Source organism: Elephas maximus, chromosome 2 (genome assembly GCF_024166365.1).
Source record: "Elephas maximus indicus isolate mEleMax1 chromosome 2, mEleMax1 primary haplotype, whole genome shotgun sequence".
Taxonomy (NCBI): domain Eukaryota; kingdom Metazoa; phylum Chordata; class Mammalia; order Proboscidea; family Elephantidae; genus Elephas; species Elephas maximus.
Window position 1 is genome coordinate 202,911,588 of NC_064820.1, and position 13,975 is coordinate 202,925,562.

A 13,975-nucleotide genomic window follows, 5' to 3' on the forward strand; every position below is an offset into this window, starting at 1 on the left:
ACAAAAAGAGAAAAACAAACAAAAAAACCCCAAACCCACTGCCATCCAGTCAATTCCGACTCATAGCGACCCTATGGACAGCGCAGAACTGACCCAGAGTTTCCAAGGAGCGCCTGGTGGATTCAAACTGCTGACCTTTTGGTTAGCAGCGTAGCACTTAACCACTACACCACCAGGGGTCCCAAAAAAAGAAGGTAAATGGAAAACGGAAGAACGGAGAAAACAGAAGCGACCAGAAAGGAGAGCGGGAAGAGGAAACGGAGGGCAGGCGGGGGAGCGCTCCGGGCCGGCTCACCCTCCCCGGCGCGGGGGTGAAGGAGCCTGGAGAAGCGGCATGCGGGTGGCGGCCCCCGTCGGACGCCGAATGGTAGCGTCCGGCCACGGCGACCAATGGGCGACCGGGATGTTGGAGCGGCGGCCGCAGTCGGGGCGCTCGCTGGCTGGGGGACTGCGGCCGCCGCCATGATGCTTGTTTGCTTTCAATGAAAACGAGGGGGGCGCGGAAGAGGAGGCGTCGGCGTCGGTGGCGGCGGCGTCGGCGGCGCGGAGGCGAAGGCGGCGGTGGACGCAGCGAGGGGGGTAAAGCCGGAGGCGGAGAAGACAGGAGGGCATAGTGGCGACTAGTTGAGGCGGCTGAGGCGGGCAGCTGAAGCGGTGGCGCTCGGAAGGGGAACAAAGAGCGGCGGCTGAGGAGCGGCAGTGGCGCTGCAGCAGCGGGCGGGACTGGTATGGTGGTTCCACAGGTCAGACCCCGCTGCACTCAGAGGGAGGAGGCGGCGGCAGCGACGGAGGAAGGCGGCGCACCCCGAGAGGTGAGCGAGACGGCCCGAGGCCTGGCTGGCGCTGCTCCCCGCACTGGCCGCGCAGAGGCACCTGTCCAGTCTTGCCTTCGGGACCGGAGCCGGTGCGCGCCGGTGTCTGTCGAAAGCAACTTTTGTGGGTGGCAGTCCCCCCTGCTTGACCGAGCTGCTGGCTTTGGGGCTCCCCCCTTGACGCGCCGCGGTTGTGATCCCGCCCCTCGCCGGGCCGCGCCCCCGCGTGGATCTGGGGCGGGGGGGCGTTGATTGACGGCGGTGGCGGCGGCGCGCTGAGGGTCGGGGACTGGCGCGTCTGGTTTCGGGACCGGGCTCATGCCACCCGGAGGACGCGAGCCCCTGTCCCAGGACTCGTAGTCAGGGTGGGTGGTAACTTGAGCGGAGTGGCTGCGTTCATCTAGGATTGCGAGCTGGGGAAGTGTGGAACTTCGCACTACGCGGCCGCAGTTACCACAAAGCGGGAAACCAACTGTTACACCCCTCCCCCATCAATTATTTAAAATTAATTCAGTTGGGAGACAGACGTTTTTGGGGATGGGGCACAATGACATTGTTAACGAAACGCTTAGCATCAGTTGAAATTTCTTCCTGTAGTCTGTTGCTGAGGATTCGGAGATGGTCTTCCACGATACTAATTACTGGAAACAGTTTTCTCTAATAACCGGCATCATATCTTTTCGTCTTCTTATTTTTAAACCATAGTCGGTATATTCTTTGGAAACCTTCCTCCCCCCGCCCCGCAACTCTTTCACCTTCCCCAAAGGGCCTGTATTTTCAAGTGTTACTGCAAATGACAGCATTGTGAATGATCATATTGCTTGACCTTCTTGGATTTGTTATTGTGCTGAGCTGAAATTGTTTAAATAATTTGCTTGAATTTGAGTTCCCATGCTTACCTGTTTCCCGGATGGATTGGCTCATTATTGCTAGTGCCGAATTTTCTTGCCTCTTGATGTCTGGGAGTGTGAATTTTGGAGGGGAAGAGAGTGAATTATGAATAAGAGAAAAAAGGTGTGTGACAGGACTTAGTGTTTTTCACGTTACAGTAGAATTTACCGTTACAAAGCAGTTTTGTAAGCTGTAGGAATTGAAGTTTTGTAATATCAGATCAGTATCACAGTCTTCTGAATGTGATAAATTTTAGAATAAAACTTGCTTAATTTTTTTTTAGACTAGTGATGTAGTCCGGTCATCTTGCTTTAGACAAAATATTTGATTACCTACTGTTAAGGAAACTGAGACCTAGGAAGATTAGAGCGACTTGCCCAGGATACTATACTTAAAGAGGGTAGGACTAGGTTTTGTGTATGAGTGCATGAGATTGTGATAAAATTGCTGGAGATTTGTTTTAATGGACACATGTTATTTAAAGCAAGCATCCCAACCAGTGTGCCTTGCATATAGGAATGGGTTACAAGTGTGCTGAAGATACTGATCCCCTCAGCCCTTGTGTGCCAAAGGCTCTAGCTGTGAGCAGCGTTGACCATTTATCTCAGTATATCTTAGATATATTATCCTTTTATGCTGTGCTATGACAGAAAAAATGTTTATGCTTTACAGAACATAAGAAAGCTGAGTATAGTGAGATGCTTAACCATTAACCAAAATACATGCATATTATGAGTTCAATGGGCAAATTACTACAACACCTTCATTTACAGTCAGGACCAAATACTATCAGTTCACTTCGTGTCTGTTCAAAAGTTAAGAGTCTGAGATTTCTCAATAATTGTAGTCTTACTTTGCCACCAAGTTTCATCTACAAATAAGCATTCAAAAGGACTTTCTTAAGCTATGTTGCTGCTGATCAAGACATTTTTAATAATTATACAAGGGTAGAGTTCCAAGAGAAACTTCAGAGTCACACAAGAGAATTTATGTATTTGATCACATCCTCTTTTTTGACCATTTCATTAATCAGCTTATTCACTGGAGAATTAACCAGTCTCAGCTACCTTAACCCTTTCAGGACCACTTTTTGTACCTCTGGGGTTTATTGGGAAGCTGCTGACTCACAAATAATGTGTGCTGCTGGCAGGCAGGGCCCTATGCAACAGTTTGAAAGGAAAAAACAGGTGTGTACTGCAAATTACTGTTTTTACAGGGTATTGTGTGAGGTGGTGCTGAATCATTGAATTTTTGGCAGGAGAAGCATGAATTCTGAAAATTTTTATTTGGTACACATTATGTACCTCTGGATTCCAAGAGTACGATTTGTGGAATGAGGCATAAAACAAAAACTGTAATACCTACCAAAAATCCAGATACACTCAATGATTCATATTGCTCTCTATTATAGATTCATATTGCTCTCTATTATAGATTCATATTGCTCTCTATTTCTCTATTACTGAAAATGCATAGTATCAACAAAAAATTAAAAGGAAAAAATAATTAGGTCATGAAAGGGTTAAGGCATTTATTACTTTGGAAAAATCCAAATATATTCAGCTAAGAACATATTTTATCTAGAAGAGACTTGGATTTCTGGGGATGCAATGCTATTTACACTTTCTTTGTGAGTGGAACTTAATGTATTTAGAAAAGAAGGTTCCCATTTTAATTTCCAAATCCCCTCGCTTTCACAAAATTTTTTACTGATTAACTTTACATACTTTACCCACTATCCGCTTTAGGAAGGTGGCCGTTTTACAATGAAGTATGACTAATAAAAGCATTAATCAAAATACATATATGGAGTTAAGAAATGCTGAGTAAATCAGAAAATTGTAAACATATTGCACCCAGAGCCTGTATGCATTAGAGTACAATGGAATACACCATATTTTGGTATTTGAATAAGTAGTTAAAGAGGAGAAAGTAGTGTTATTTGGATCCAAGATGAAGATTCATTTTGGCTGCTTTAACTTTACCCTTCTCTGAACTTTATCTTCCCCTAATCCATTTATATTTTCTTGATAACATAAGTTGCACGTCAAGGAACAATATATGCTGGACAGTGTTGGACACCGAGAATTCAAAGATGAATTCTCACAGTGTATAGGCTTGATAGCTGTACAAAGTGCTGGGGAGAACAGAAGAGAGAATGGTCAAATTTGTGGAGGATGTGGGAACAGTTTTCAGAAAGTAACACTGGAGTTTGTCAAAATGAAAATGGAAGGTCATTTTAAGCAGAGGGAACAGTGCGTGTACTGAGGTGTCAAGTGTAGGGGTAAGGCCAGAGGTTAGTGTTACTGGAACAGTGGGAATGGCTTGAGATGAGCCTACAAAGGTGTGTCTTGCCTAGATTTTAAAGACCATGCTGCTTGCTAAGCTAAAAGTAGTTTATACCTTTATGCCATAGCAAAGGAGGGAACCGCATATTTTTACTAGGGGAGTAAGGTGATTTAGACATTACTTTTTTTTTTTTTTTTTTTGGCATCAGTGTGGAGGATAGATTGGGGGGCTTAAATGTAAAAATCAAAAGTGACGTTTAAGATAGTGTGGAGTTAGTAACTGAATATATTTAACTTGGATAGTGTCTTGTGTCAGTAGTCTCTTATGTAGGAACTTGAGGGCTCTTCCCTATTGCTCTGTAATACAGAGACATTTAAAATTACAGTGTTTTGGGAGAGATTAAAAGCAGTCAAAGTCATGAAAATTATAGAGTGGTACACACAGAAGTTCAGGCTTTGAAAACTTGTCTTCTTAGTTAGGCTTAGGCAGACTATAGAGGTTGAGCTGGAAAAATTGACCCTATGCCCACCAGATGTCAGAACCACCAAACCTAAAGACTATAAATATCCTGATGATCTGTGAGGATATGGGCTATAAGTGTTTTGTGAAATTTTGCAGGAAGGCTGAGTTTTTTTTCTCCAGTAAATTATTGAAATTTGAATATTAAAACTTTGTTAAAGCCTAAGAGCTTCTCATACATCTGTGAATTTACAATCAGTTCTGTCCTAAAGCAACATATGGGTTCCTAAAAGCCGTGCATTCTGCAAAGTCACACAGTAGAAGCCAGTTTATTGGAAAAATGAGATTGGGCCATAATACTCAAAAACTTTCAGTGACACATTAAACAAAAGGGAACCTAATAAAAATGGGAGCACAGTTTAACACATTTGATAGTTAAGAATGCATAAATACTTCAATAAATGTGGCAGTTTACCTTGAAAAAGTCCTCATTTGCTTGTGGAAGTGGGCATCAGAAGGGTTGCAGGTTGTGAGTTATTTTAAAGTGGTGGCAGGAGGGTTATCTGAAATCAGAAAGTTGTAACACCAGATGTGGATAAATGTGTCTCATAACACACATAGTGAACTGAGGTAGCTGGTAGATATTTGAGGTGTGTGTGTTCTGTGTATTTCTACACAGCTCATTTCAGCTGGGCACCATTTTCTGCCTTCACTTAGTACTTTTCATAGTCGAAGCTGTACATAGAGGAATAATTTGTATTATGCTCAAATTGTTCTGTGATAGATCAGTCATGTTGGAGCAAAATTCATATTTTCAAAACAGTGTTAGAGCATAACTATACTTGAACACAATTTTAAATTAGAGGTGTTTGCTGAACACAAATGTATCAGGTACCGTATATAGATTTGCTACCCTTATGGGGCTATGGTCTGTTGTCTCCTGTGGGTTTACAGTGATGTGGGGAGAAAGACAAATGGACCGTTGAAGTATTCATCAGGTTATATAGCAAATTAGTAATATACAAAACACTTTGGGCATGCTAAGGAAGTAGCAGTTAATTCTGCTTGGGAAACTTGAAGGAGTCATGTCAGAGGACCTTCTGCTGAGTTTCAAACGGTGAATAAGGGTTTGTCAGGCTGATGAGAACGTTCCAGGGAGAAAGAACATATGCAAGGTAAAATTGTATAAAACTAGAGTGGTGAAACATAAGATGTCAAGAATGTGAGGGACAAGGGGAGTGGCCAGAAAGTTTGTGAGTAATCCTAATGATGGGAATCCATTGATAGTTTAGGTGGAGGGAGATGGGGAAATTGTGTGTGTGACACGCTTTTTAGGAAGACACACAGAACAAACATGGAGGTTGGATTAAAGGGCTCAAGAAACTGGGGTTGGAGAGTTCATTTAGTTCATGTGAGAGATGATAAAGGCGTCAGCAGAGGGGATAGAAAAGCATAGGATAAATTTGAAAGATATCAGAATTAGGGACAGACAAGCTCAAGTCCCCAGTGAATTATAAAAATAGGAAGAAGTTGAGTATGATTCAGAAGTTCTTTAGCTTCAGGAAATGTTGGTAAGATTTAACTTGGGAAATAGAGGAAGAAGAGCAGATTTGGGAAGGAAATTGGAAGAGTTTGATTCTGTTAAGTTTGACATGACTGTAGGTTATTTAGGTAGAGGTGTTTAATAGGTATCTTTATAGACCAAAGAGTAGTGGGAATTTGATAGATTTGGTCATGCAATTGGCATTGGACGTAGGGGAATGCATGAGAGTACTTAGCAAGAGCGTGTGGACAAAGGCTTTTCACTCATTTGAGTGAGAAAAACAAAAAAGGTCCCCGTTAGGAAGCAGTTGAAAATTATGGACCCTGCTGAAAAGAATGAAAGTATGCATGTATACAAGTATAAATTTTACCCATGGATTACAGATTAATATAGGATAAGAGGAGAGGACTGAGAGAATCCTATTCTTTAACAGCCAATATTTTGTTTCTGACAAGATTGCAGGTAAAGTGGTCAAAGAGGTAGGAGGAGAACCAAGAGATGGTAACATTACAGATGCTAAGACAGTTAAGAGTGCTGAGAAAGAGGGAGTTTTCAGCAGTGACAAATGGTGCCAGAGTCTGAAAATGGGTTGATAGGATTTGGTTAATACAAGTGACAAATGGTGCCAGAGTCTGAAAATGGGTTGATAGGATAGATTAATACAAGCAGAACAAATTTTTATGGGACCAGGAAAGTAGAAGTCAGATTGTAGATGGGGCTAGGGAGCAAATAAAGGTTAAGATGAAGATGGTTATAGACTGCTCTTTTGAAGAGTTTAGAAGAGAAGGGAAGTTTGAAGAGGAGACAGGGTCAAAAAAGGTAGATACCTGTGTTAGTTACCAGCCTTCTGTTCTCTTTAAGACTTAGGAAATAAATTTGTAAGGTAGTCACTATGAGTCGGAATCGATGGCAACAGGTTTTTTTTTTTTTTTTTTAAATATTAATACGTATTTTCATACTTTCCCCTGATATGTTGATTGAAATGATTAGCTTTTGTTAAATTTTGTGTGTTATCAGAAATAGTGAAGGAAATTCTTCTTTACTGGAGGTGGAGATTATCTGATGTAAAATCATAATATTTGAACCTTTAGTCTTCAGTTACTAGAAGACTAGAATTTGCTTTTCATATTTACTGTTAGGTTTGTGCCTATGCCATACTCGGGAGCCCAAAGTTCAGTTATTTATTTGATGCATTTTAATGTAGAACAATAGCAAGGAGAGATTAAAAGCAGTCAAAATCATGAAGACTATACAGTGTTACACATGAAAGTTCAGGCATTGAGAACGTGTCTTCTGAATTACGCTCAGGCAGACTATAGAGCTTGAGCTGAAAAATCAGCCCTATGCTCACCAGAAGTCAGCTACCAAGCTTTAAAGGTTATAAATATCTTGATGGTCTGAAACAATAGGAATGGCTTGAGATGAGCCTACAAAATAGACTGTCTTTTTTTTTCAGAGTTATTTGCTACAAATATATACGTCATAAAGTAAACATGTGGAGTCTTAAAACAGAAATTAGGCAGTGGATACTGGTGATTCTCTAGTTACATTTGAATGGCCGTGTATAGATGTTTATGTGGGAGATTTTGTGTGGGGAGGTGTGGAGAGATAAACGGGGTGGGGGGGGAAGAGACAAGATATAAGGAGTCCCTGATAATTAAAGATCGAACAGAAGATACAGCCTCTTAAAATTAAGTCAAAGATTTTTATTTGCTCTCAGCTTTCTGAGAGGTAAATTTTTTTCTTCTGTAAGGTTTTGTATAGTTGTAAATAAACACGGCAGCATCATAAAGCAATGTCAGATTGAGCTGCCATATTTTAGATCTGTAGCTTTCCTTGTTTATTTTAATAATTAAAATTAACTGGAAAAAAACTATATAGTTTATTTGGGACATCTAAAGACTTGTCATTTGGTTTCTAGTTTTAGGAAAATTACAGAAACTCAAAGATTTAGAGGTATTGGAGCCCTGATGGCGCAGTAGTTAAGAGCTTGGCTGCTAACTGAAATGTCAGCAGTTATAATCCATCAGCTGTTCCTTGGAAACCCTGTGGAGTAGTTCTGCTCTGTCATACAAGGTTGCTATGAGTTGGAGTCGACTTGATGGTAACGGGTTTAATTTTAGTCACAGAAAGAAAAAGTATTTATTGAATGCTGATGATGTGATGGGCACTGCCTCGTATGTGTTATTTCATTTAATCCCACACCAAAATCATGAGGTAGATATTACAATCTCCATTTTATAAAAGCAGAAATTTAAGCATTAAAGATGAGCGCAAACATGTTGTTGCAGAGCCAGGACTTGATATAGGTCCTTTTGACTCTCTGGTGTGTGTTCTTAATGACATGGTACTCTACTCTCCCCACTTTCTTCATAATACAGTCTCATGGTACAATGGCATGGAATGGAACATAGATTTTTTTTTTTTCATCGTGCTTTAGGTGAAAGTTTACAGCTCAAGTTAGTTTCTCATACAAAAATTTATACACATGTGACCCTAGTTGCCTATCCCTAAATAGTGACACTCTTTCTTTCCACCCCGGATTTCCTGTGTCCATTCAACCAGCTCTTATCCCTTTCTGCCTTCTCATCTTGCCTACAGACAGGAGCTGCCCATTTAGTCTTAGCGTATCTACTTAAACTAAGAAGCACGCTCTTCGTGAGTATTATTTGTTTTATAGTCAAGCCTAATCTTTGTCTGAAGACTTGGCTTTGGGAATGGTTTTAGTTCTGGGTTAACGGAGAATCTGGGGGCCAGGTCTTCTGGGTATCTTCTAGTTTCAGACCATTAATTCTGGTCTTTTTATGTGAATTTGAGTTCTGCACCCCACTTTTCTCCTGCTCTGTTAGGGACTTTTCGGTCATGTTCCCCGTCAGGGTGGTTTGTGATGGTATCCAGGCACCATCTTGTTCTTCTAGTCTCAGGCTGATGGAGCCTCTTTGTGGCCCTGTTTGTCTCTTGGGCTAATATTTTCCTTGTGCCTTTGGTGTTCTTCATTCTCTTCGCTCCAAGTGGGTTGGGACCAATTGATGCATGTTAGATGGCCGCTCGCTAGCTTTTAAGACCCCAGAGTCCCCCACCAAAGTGGGATGCAGAACATTTTCTTAATAAAGTTTGTTATGCCAGTTGACCTAGATGTCCCCCAAAACCATGGTCTCCAGATCCCCACTCCTACTACTCTGTCCCTCTAAGTGTTTGGTTGTGTTCAGGGAACTTCTTAGCTTTTGGCTTAGTCCAGGTGTGCTGACTTCCCCTGTATTGTGTGTTGTCCTTCCCTTTACCTAAGATGATTTTTGTCTAACATTCTGGTTAACGAATTCCCCTCTCACTCCCTCGCTACCCTTGTAACCATCAAGAATGTTTTCTTCTGTGTTTAAACTAACTTTCCTTGAGTTCTTATAATAGTGGTCTCATACAACATTTGTCCTTTTCTAAATGAACAGTTTCAGTCAGGAAACCCTGGTGGCATAGTGGTTAAGTGCTACGTCAGCATAATGCCTTCCAGATTCATCCATGTTGTGAGATGTTTCCCAGATTCATCATTGTTCTTTATCATTGCATAGTATTCCATTGTGTGAATATACCATAATTTATTTATCTGTTTATCTGCTGATGGGCACCTAGGTTGTTTCCATATTTTTGCTGTTGTGAACAGTGCTGCAGTGAACGTGGGTTGCATATATCTATTCGTGTGATGGCTCTTATTTCTCTAGGATATATTCCAAGGAGTGAGATTGCTGGATCATATGGTACTTCTATCTCGAGCTTTGTAAGCAAGCACCAGATCGATTTCCAAAGTGGTTGTACCATTTTACATTCCTACCAGCAGTGTATAAGTGTTCCATTCTCTCCACAATCTCTACAACATTTTTTATTTTGTGTTTTTTGGATTACTGCCAGACTTGTTGGGGTGAGATGGTATCTCATTTTGATTTGCATTTTTCTAATGGGTAATGATCTTGAGCATTTCCTCATGTTATCTGTTAGCCGCCTGAGTGTCTTCTTTGGTGAAGGGCCTGTTCATATCCTTTGTCTACTTTTTAATTGGGTTATTTGTCTTTTTGTTGTTGAATTTTTGCAGTGTCTTGTAGATTTTAGAGATTAGACCCTCATATCGGGTATGTCGTAGCTAAAATTTTTTTCTCAGCTTGTAGGTTGTCCTTTACCTCTTTTGGTAAAGTCTTCTGATGAGCATAAGTGTTTGATTTTTAGAGGCTCCCTGTTACCTAGTTTCTCTTCTGGTGTTTGTGCATTGTTAGTTATGTTTTGTATTCTGTTTATGGCATGTATTAGGGCTCCTAGCGTTGTCCGTATTTTGCCCCCATGATTTTTTTTTTGTTTTAGATTTTATATTTAGGCCTTTGATCCGTTTTGAGTTAGGTTTTGTGCATGGTGTGAGGTATGGGTCTTGTTTCATTTTTTTGCAGATGGATATCCAGTTATGCCAGCACTATTTGTTAAAGAGACTGTCTTTTCCCCATTTAACGGACTGTCAACCTTTGTCAAATGTCAGCTGTTTATAGGCAGATGAATTAATATCTGGATTCTCAATTCTGTTCCATTGGTCTATGTGTCTGTTGTCCCAGTACCAGTACCAGGCTGTTTTGACTTCTGTGGCAGTATAATAGGTTCTGAAATCAGGTAGTGTGAGGCCTCCCACTTTGTTCTTTAATAATGCTTTAGTTCTCCGGGTCCTCTTCCCTTTCCATATGAAGTTGGTGATTTGTTTCTCCATCTCATTGACAAATGTTGTTGGAATTTGAATTGTGATTGCATTGTTTCTGTAGATTGGTTTGAGTAAAGAATTTACATTTTCAGAATGTTGAGTCTTCTTATCCATGAGCATGGTATGTTTTTCCATTTAAGTAGATCTCTTTTGGTTTCTTGAAGTTGTGACTTGTAGCTTTCTTTGTATAGGTCTTTTATGTCTCCGGTTAGATTTATTCCTAAGAATTTTATCTTCTTGGGGGCTATTGTAAATGCTGTTGATTTGGTGATTTCCTCATGGAAGTTCTCCTTGTTGGTGTAGAGAAATCCAACTGATTTTTGTGTGTTTATCTTCTATCTTGATACTTGGCTGAAATCTTCTATTAGTTCCAGTAATTTTCCTGTGGATTCTTTAGGGTTTTCTGTGTATAAGATCATGTCATCTGCAAATAGGGATACTTCTTCCTTACCAATTTGGATGCCCATTATTCCTTTTTCTTGCCTAATTGCTCTGGCTAGGACCTCCAGCACAATGTCAAATAAGAGTGGTGATGAAGGACATCCTTGTCTGGTTCTTGTTCCCAAGGGGAATGCTTTCAGACTCTGTATTTAGCATGATGTTGGCTGTTGGCTTTTTATAAATGCCCTTTATTATGTTGAGGAATTTCCCTTCTGTTTCTACTTTGTTGAAAGTTTTTATCATGAATGGGTGTTGGACTTTGTCAAATGCCTTTTCTGCATCAGTTGATAAAATCATGTAGTTCTTATCTTTTGTTTTATGTATGTGATGGATTGCATTGATTGTTTTTCTAATGTTGAACCATCCCTCCATATCTGATATGAATCCCACTTCGTTATGATGACTTATTTTTTTGATATGTTGTTGAATTTTATTGGCTAAAATTTTGTTGAGGATTTTGGTGTCTGTGTTCATGAGGGATATTGTTCTGTAATTTTTTTTTTTTGTGGTGTCTTTACTTGGTTTTCATATCAGGGTTATGCTGGCTTCATTGAATAAGTTTGGGAGTATTCCATCCTTTTCTATCCTCTGAAACATTTTTAGTAGTAGTGGTGTTAACTCTTCTCTGAAAGCTTCATAAATTCTCTAATGAAGCCGTCAGTTTTTTTTTTTAATCTTTCATTATAGGTTTATTTAGTTGCTCTATGTCTGTTTGTGTTAGTTTAGGTGGGTAGTGTGTTTCTAGAAATTTGTCTATTTCCTCTAGGTTTTCAGATTTGTTGGAGTACAGTTTTTCATAGTATTCCGTTATAATTCTTTTAGTTTCATTTGGGTCTATTGTGATATCACCCATTTCATTTCTTATTTGGGTTATTTGCTTCCTCTCCTGCTTTTCTTTTGTCAGTTTGGCAAATGAGTTATCGATTTTGTTGATCTTTTCAAAGAACCAGCTTTTGGTCCTGTTAACTTTTCAATTGTTTTTCTATTCTCTATTTCATTTTTCTTTCTTCTTCGTCGTGATGTGTTATCATTTATTTCTGCTCTAATTTTTATTATTTCCTTTCTTCTGCCTGTGGGCTTCTTTTGCTGCTATCTTTCTATTTGTTCGAGTTGTAGTCTTAGTTTTGATTTTGGCCTTTTCTTCCTTTTGGATGTGTGCATTTATTGCTATAAATTGACCTCTGAAGACTGCTTTTTCTGTGTCCCAAAGGTTCTGGTAGGATTTGTTGCCATTCTCATTTGATTCTGTGAATTTCTTTATTCAGTCCTTGATTTCTTCCCTGACCATGTAGTTTTTCAGCAAGGTGTTGTTCAGTTTCCATGTATTTGATCTTTTTCCTTGCTTTTTCTGTTACTGATTTCTACTTTTATGGTTTTATGGTCAGAAAAGATGCTTTGTAATATTTCGATGTTTTGGATTTTCTTAAGGCTTGCTTTGTGGCCTGCTATGTGGCCTATTGTGGAGAATGTTCCATGTGCATTGGAAAAGAGAGTATACTAGTCTGCTCTTGGGTGGAGTGTTCTGTATACATCTATGAGATCAAGTTGGTTGATTGTGGCATTTAGATCTTCTGTGTCTTTACTGAGCATCTTTCTGGATGTTCTGTCCTTCACCAAAAGTGGTGTGTCGAAGTCTCCTGCTTTTATTGTGGAGCTGTTTTCTCTTTTCAGTGCTATCAGAGTTTGGATTATGTACTTCAGAGCCCTGTTGTTGGATGCATAAATATTTATTATGGTTATGTCCTCCTGGTGTATTGACCCTTTAATCATTATATAGTGTTCTTCCCAATTCTAAGTGGTGGATTTTGCTTTAAAGTCCGTTTTGTCAGAGATTAACATTGCCACACCTGCTTTGTTTTGATTGTTGTTTGCTTGGTAAATATTTTTCCATCCTTTGAGTTTTTGTTTGTGTCTTTGAGTCTAAGGAGTGTCTCGTATAGGCAGCATGTAGGTGGATAGTGTTTTTTAATCCATTCTGGCATGCTCTGTCTCTTTATTGGTGCATTTAGTCCATTTACATTCAGCATAATTACTGTGAGTTTAGTGCTGTCATTTTGATGTCTTTTTTTGTGTTGTTGAGTGTTTCTTTGTTTCACGTGATTTTCTACGTTGTTTTCCTTTATGTATTCTCTTTTCATCTTTTTCATTGTTGTTGATTTTGTGTTTGCTGTCTTTGTTTTTCTTCTTTTTTATTTGACGTGTAGGATTGTTAGTTTCCTTTATGTTTACCTTGATACTTACCTCTGTTTTTATAAGTTTAAACCAATCTTTTATTTCTCGATATCGCTTTGACTTCCTCTCCATATGAAAGCTCTGCGACTACGTTATCTAGTCCCTCTTACTTGTTTTAATGTTGTCATCTTCTACATATTGACATCTGTTTCCCTGTTTTCAGTGTTTTAGCTTTGATTTATTTTTGTGACTTCCCTATTTGGGTTGATATCTGGTTGTTCTGTCCTATGTTCTAGTCTTGGCTTGTTATCTGATGTTATTGATTTTCTAACTGGAGAACTCCTTGTAGTATTTCTTGTAATTTTGGTTTGGTTTTTACAGATTTCCTAAACTTCTGTTTATCTGGAAATGCCCTAATTTTACCATCATATTTGAAAGACAGTTTTGCTGGATATATGATTCTTGGCTGACAATTTTTTTCCTTCAAGGGTTTATATATGTCATCCCATTGCCGTCTTGCCTGCATGGTTTCTGCTGAGTAGTGAGAGCTTAGTCTTATTGACTCTCCCTTGTAGATGACTTTTCGTTTATCCCTAGGTGCTCATGAAAGTCCCTCTATATCTTTGGTTTTGGCAAGTTTCA

General features: G+C 39.7%; 1 protein-coding gene across 3 annotated transcripts in view; it reads left to right on the top strand.

Moving 5' to 3' along the window:
• The first annotated feature begins 486 nt into the window (after positions 1 to 486).
• CNOT6 (CCR4-NOT transcription complex subunit 6) overlaps positions 487 to 13,975 on the top strand; it is a 96,835-nt gene continuing 83,346 nt past the window's right edge. Inside the window, exon 1 of one of the 3 annotated variants that reach the window (XM_049874565.1) lies at positions 487 to 812. The gene's annotated coding sequence lies outside the window, so the exon portion shown is untranslated. The remainder of the gene's footprint in view (positions 813 to 13,975) is intronic. The other 2 variants (XR_007516204.1, XM_049874564.1) reach the window with 2 other exon arrangements.